The sequence below is a fragment of the Harpia harpyja genome, chromosome 19 (assembly GCF_026419915.1).
Source record: "Harpia harpyja isolate bHarHar1 chromosome 19, bHarHar1 primary haplotype, whole genome shotgun sequence".
Classification (NCBI taxonomy): domain Eukaryota; kingdom Metazoa; phylum Chordata; class Aves; order Accipitriformes; family Accipitridae; genus Harpia; species Harpia harpyja.
Genome location: NC_068958.1, coordinates 17260379 through 17266378, shown reverse-complemented (window position 1 = coordinate 17266378; position 6000 = coordinate 17260379). Strand labels below are relative to the sequence as shown.

The following is a 6000-nucleotide window of genomic DNA, read 5'->3' as shown; positions in this document are numbered from 1 at the left end:
CCTGACAAATGCAATTTTGAGACAACCAATAACCACTTGCTAATTTGGGATGAAATTAGAATTGGAATCTGACATCCTCAGGTTAGCTCAGATGTAGTATTTGGTGGATTTCCAGTAGAGTCCTCTCATGTCTGATAGGAAATAATCTTTATGAGGGCTGTCAAAGGGAAGGGAATACCCAGGCTTACAAATCATTGAAGTGGGTTATTGGAAAGGGATGTGTCAGAGGATTGCTAAGTAAAGCACATTACATAAGGCTGCCCTTTGGGTTTTGGAGGTCTGGTAACTGGAACATATTTTGAAGTCTATCAATCAGACTGATTTTAGCATCTCCTGGGTTGTTGGTACTTCTCTGCTTTTTGAGGCAGAAGATGTTTTTGCTTTTCTACAACATTAAATGGGACCTTCTGTGTTTTGGTGACTGTAAATGTGTGTAAAGGTGTGTAAATGTGATTCTTTGGGATGTGTCACCTGCACTTTATGGCTTAAATCTGTTACAGTATAACCTCAGCTGATAGTGCAACAGCTCAAGCTCTCTCATCAACAGGAAGGATGCTTAGCTATTGAGGGGCAAGGTAGGAAATCCTCAGTAGATTTCAGATGGCCACTGTGACGTCAAGGGACTGAGAATCTGAACTCAAAAACCTGATTAATCTAAAGTAAAAGAGTTAGGGAACAGTAACCCTGCTTGGGTTATCTGATTTCTTGGGAAGTACATAAAAGTACAGGCAAACCTGCTGTCCTCCTGCTAGTTCATCCTTATACCTCTTGCTGTGCATTCTCTACAATGAATTGCTTACCCAGGCTTGGTGCACTGGAGGCATAGTCTTATGCAGGGGGGCAGTAGGCCCATTGCCTGGTGTGTGTGGGATTACTTTCAAGTGGTAAGAAGCAAAACCTGTGAAAATTATGTTTGATTTAGATTCTTGCCTCTCCTGTTGGATGGCGCTGGACTAGGTGGCATGATTCCAGGCCAGGTTGCATCGTTGGGGCTGTGGAGTTTGCCCACCTTTCAGCGCTTGAAGTGCTTTGTGTACAGCCTATCCCACAAGCACATTTTCTTCCTTGAAGAGGACAAGCTGCTGAACTTTATCCATCTGTTTTTTAGAAGCATTGATGTGCTTATGTTTGCCCTCCCTCATAGTATTGCATGGGGTTGCCTTTGAAATTACTGAATATGACTGACATTATCACCCAAGGTGTGACTATCCCTGTAGTGAGCAATGTGGGCAATGAAATAACAGAAATGTCTGTAACTGGCAGACCAGGGAAGGGGTGGGAGCAAGGAGAGCTTTGGGTCGTCCATGGGTGCCCACTACCCTCTGCAAGCTGAGGAAACTGTGTCTGTAAGCCTCTTCATCCCCTGCCTTAGGCTCTTTTATTTTAGGACTTTGTCTTGTTTCTCTCAAGATTTATCTAGATCAGCTCCAGGTGACTGGATAAATGTCTCCTAGCAGAGGAAGCCTTTACTGATAAGCAGAACCTAGTCTGTAGGTGCATCTGATCTCCATTTCCAGCCTGACCTAATGGCTCCTAATCAGCTGGTAATGCTTCTGACGTACCTTTTATTCCAAGGGGCGTACAAAGCTGTGTAGGTAACAGAGGCTGCTCTCAGCCATGTAACTGGAGTGCAGGCTCATGCTTTTCAGCTGCATGCTAATAAATTCACATTAGCACTGTGAGCTGGTGTTGTGAAGTGCCCTCGCCATCTCTTATATTCCTAATACTAACTCTTCAGAGTTATTTAAAAAAGGAGTGTATTTGGAGAAACCTCATCTTTAAATATGCTTGGCCACTCACTTTTAACTGAAATTCTACTTATCTGATCAGTTAGTAACCCTAGTTATTCTTGAGATTGGTGTCAAACCAATTAAGCTGCAGTTTACTTTAAAACATCCAGAGCCATTCAGTTGTATCAAAGTTTTTAATGAGTCTCTGTGAAGAGGAAACACAATCTGCAAAAAAAGTACCACTCCAACTGACTTGTGAAATGTTGAAGAATCGTGTTCATCTCAAATTTGTCCAGCACCATTACTGGTATGGACTGAAATAATAATGAACAGGAGGCAGGTGCATCGGGTTCCCATAAAAAAAAAAATCATCTGGATGTCTCGCAGGCTAACAGCCCTGTGACAGGCTTCGCCTACCAGAGGGAGAGGGCGAGAGAGAGATTAAGTGTGAGAGAAGGGGAGGCAGAAGGCAAGACAGAGGGAGCAGCTGAGAAGGATCCTAGGGACCCAGTACTGATCCCACAGCTGAGCACTGACTGCAGAAAGGACTCGGGTGAGGTGCAGCTTTGACAGCACTCAGGGTAGAAGACCTCTGTGGTGGCACACACAGGTGAGTGCTTTGTACCTGTTTCGGATAAAGTAGCTGTGTTTGCTGTGAGCTAAGGTGTGTTTGAACTCCTCTTGATCACCTTCACAAGGCAGAAAAAGTGACCGATGGGGTGTGACAGACCCTGCTAGTTTCATGCCTGCAGAAAGGGGAGCACTGTGACCCTTTTTTGAAACTGCAGGATTCCTGGAGCAAGTAGGGCTGAAAGGGGAGAGATGCCCTCTCTTTCCATCATGATTGTTTCTATTTTGGTTACTTCTCCATTGGATGCTAGCATAATTTTCTGCCTCTGGATGACACTTATTTTATTCCAATATTTTAGTGCTGGATAAAGAGAGAGTTTGACAGAGGACAACCTTCAGAAGGAACGGGACAGCATTCCCAGCGACCAGAGTCTTCTGGCACCTTTGTATGTGCCAGACATTAACTTGTGCAGGCACAGGTCAGGCAAGGCAGTACTAGAACAACGTTGAAAATAACGTTCAGGCGTCCTGCAAAGAAAGTGGGAAGGTGGTGCATGTTGTGGCCTCTTGGAGTTTCAGAGAGATTTTCTTACCATTTGTTTTAGTATCAAACTTCCTGGCACATTAGGGCATGAAATATTAAAATAGCTCGTCATGCGAGTACTGGGCTTTTTTCATCTGTTGCCACTGGCAGGTTGGGGAAACAAATAAATAAATCAGGACCTGGGGTATTTGTAATGTGCTCTAGTTTGAAGGGTGGGGGAAATGAGAAAAAGCCTTATAACTTGAATTCCTTGTGGCATCTGAATAGCACAATTTATTTATTTTTTTTTTACTGCACACAGTGAGCTTTATTAACTGTCTGCATGCCCAAGGGGTGGCATATGCAAAGTGGTTCAAACATACATAGTTAATTTTAGCTGGAGAAGAAGACATTTGGCAAAGTCCAATGGCCACACTGGGTCAAATGAAAGCAATGCAGGCATGCCTTACTCTTTACATTCATTAAAGCACATGATGGGTTAAAATGTTTTCTTCAGTGTCTTAAGGAGGGGTAGTACTGATGGGGTCATATGTCTGGTAATATGTTGATGTTTAACTGCATCTTCGCTGAGTCTATATTAAGCATCTGTTGCCCACTATTTTATTTTTCTGAATGGAAAAGGGTAAGTAAATTCCAACAGTGGCCAGCCCAGGTGTTGGAGCATGCAAGAAAGATAGTCATGAGAGCAGCTATCACAAGGGGAATGTAGGAATGTCAGGTTTATAGGCAGCCAGGCTTCATCTAAATTATAGATTGTGCCAGCAAACCCCTCCAGTCAGTCGTGGATGCAAACAGATTAAATCAGTCCTGAAAAAGGGAATAGAAGGAATTCTGTATACCGTGGGAAGAAGGGAGCTAATCTGCAGTGTGAAAGCAGAGCACTGCTGCTTCTTGAATTCGTTACCCTGATTCTAATCTTTTCCTTATGTTGAGTTGCATCTCAGCATGTGAAAGTCCAGCTAACTGCAGTGGGTATAATCATGGCTCTGTGTGAACAGTGATGACAGACCTTAGCTTGCTGGTGACAAAGGGGCAGACTGGCATCTTGGGTGTAGGAGGTAAAATAACCAAGGCTTTGAGCCTTAAAATAGTCCCTTAAATTTCTTCTGGAGTGTACAACATGGATGATCTGGTGTTGAGGGACTGGGCTGAGCATCAGCATCTTCCACTGAAATCAGAGGGAGCTGTGAGTACCCAATACTCGGTACCTCACATTTATTTAAAATCAAATATTATGAGTCCAGAAGACTCATTTGGGGCACCGGCATGCACGGTGTGACTATTCCTCATTCTGGTGCAGGGCATTCTCCTGGTAAAAACAAAATGCCGTTCTGTGACCCACCTGGTCCATGGCCTGATCTGAACAAAAGAATGTCCCTTTACTTATACATGATCAGCAAGATCAGTACTGTCAGACTCACCTGATTTGATATAGTATGTTGGGTGGTTCTAGGGCTGCAGGTAGCTGGTAGTCTTCACTGAATTTGGACCTTTATTCCATTTTCCATGCCCTTGCTCATCCTTAAATGAATGCAACTTTTTTGCTTTTCTTGTATAGTGTTTATGGGGTTCTCATTGCTATTATGTCAAAGTAGACTTTGAACCTGACTACTGAGCTTGGATATCTTGACACATTACATATCTCTGAATATTTCTGCCCAAAAGCCTCCCTGACATCGCCTTGACCTTCAGCGCAGTGACTGACCGGACACCCATGCTGCAGGGGAATGGTGTGGCTTGGCCAAGTGACTCAAGTGTGAGACTAGCTTTTGACCTTGGTCATCTGTTCATGAACTGGAAAATCCAGTCAGCTTTTTGGACCTACCAGGTCTTGGTTTCTTCACTTCTTGCTCTGAGCCGTACAGTGGACACCAACAGTCTATAGGAAGGGTTGTGCCAGTTGTCACTGGTCAGAAGGGGTAGACTTCATACTGATATACTGAAGAAGAAAGGAATTACAGGGAAAACAGAAGATTAGAAGAGTCTCATTTCCAGATAAAATGTACTTTTAAATTCAGTCCTGAAATAACTGTCCTGCAGCTGTTGCCCCTTGACACTTCTTCACTGCCCTTCATTAGGGGAATGAACTTGCTTTCAGGGAAAAACGTGCCCCCTTTGCACTGAAAGCGGTGACCGCTGCTGAATGCACCAGGCTTCGTGATGACATTTTGCAGGTTTTCAGTGGTATGTGCTAGCTTATCTACTGGCATGCAGGGGTTAACAGGAGTTTTGGGTGGGCGGGTGGAAAATAAGCTGTGAAATGGAAGAAGGTCAGTCTCCTGGAGGAGTTTGCTCTGTCACAGATGGTTTTAAGTTATCAGTCCATCTGTAGGAGAGGTCTCCATTCCTTCCCGTCCCCCAAAAATGTAAAACTAGGGCTCGAAATAAGGCAAAGCCCTATCAGGTCGAGGTTCAGTGGACCAAGCAGAATTGTGGCTCTCCTGGTACTTGCTAGACCCAACTGTCTATCTAATTAGGAATTCCTCAGTTGTTCAAGCAGACCCCAACAGCTAAATGTGATTTGAAACTAGCTATCATCGGCAGTGCACTTTTCAGTGGGGAGCAAATCACTGGAAAGGGAGCATACATGGGAACGGGAACAGCAGTAAGCCTTGTGGCTCTGGATAGCTCAGGTACTTTGGTTGGGCTAACTCTGCTAAGTGGAAGGATCTTGCTGCAGTTGATGAGAGCTGAATTCAGGTTTCAGTAGAAGCTGACAAATGCTTCCTCTGGGAGCATTCCCATGGCTTACATGAAGTGTTACTGTCTTTAGAGACTTGTGTAGCAACCGGTTTTATTAAAGGTACTTAATGTTAAGGCTACAGCACCTGATCAACAAAGTAACATAACTGCTGCCCTGGACCAGTAAGACTAATGTCTAAGGAAGCATCCTTGGGATGATCATTGGCCAAAATAGGTGGAGGAAGGGGCTGTGGGAAACCCACTAGGACACTGCTGGAAAACAGTGTCTGCTACTGAGTGAGAGGATTTTCCAGCAGCAGATGGAAAATCCTTGTTGTCTTATTTTCTTGGCTTGTTAACTTTCAAATTGTTTATATCTGACTTTGGAATTGCTTCTACTTTTACATCATTGCAAATGTAACACGGGATGTAGAACTGAATGATCTTAGCCCAAGCGTCAATTTGAACAATCAC

The 6000-nt window shown here is 44.0% G+C and overlaps 1 protein-coding gene across 2 annotated transcripts in view; it reads left to right on the top strand.

Moving 5' to 3' along the window:
* The first annotated feature begins 2115 nt into the window (after positions 1–2115).
* The window catches only part of IGFN1 (immunoglobulin like and fibronectin type III domain containing 1), a 41462-nt gene continuing 37577 nt past the window's right edge, over positions 2116–6000 (top strand). The window contains exon 1 of one of the 2 annotated variants that reach the window (XM_052815664.1): positions 2116–2340. The gene's annotated coding sequence lies outside the window, so the exon portion shown is untranslated. The remainder of the gene's footprint in view (positions 2341–6000) is intronic. The other variant, XM_052815663.1, reaches the window with a different exon arrangement.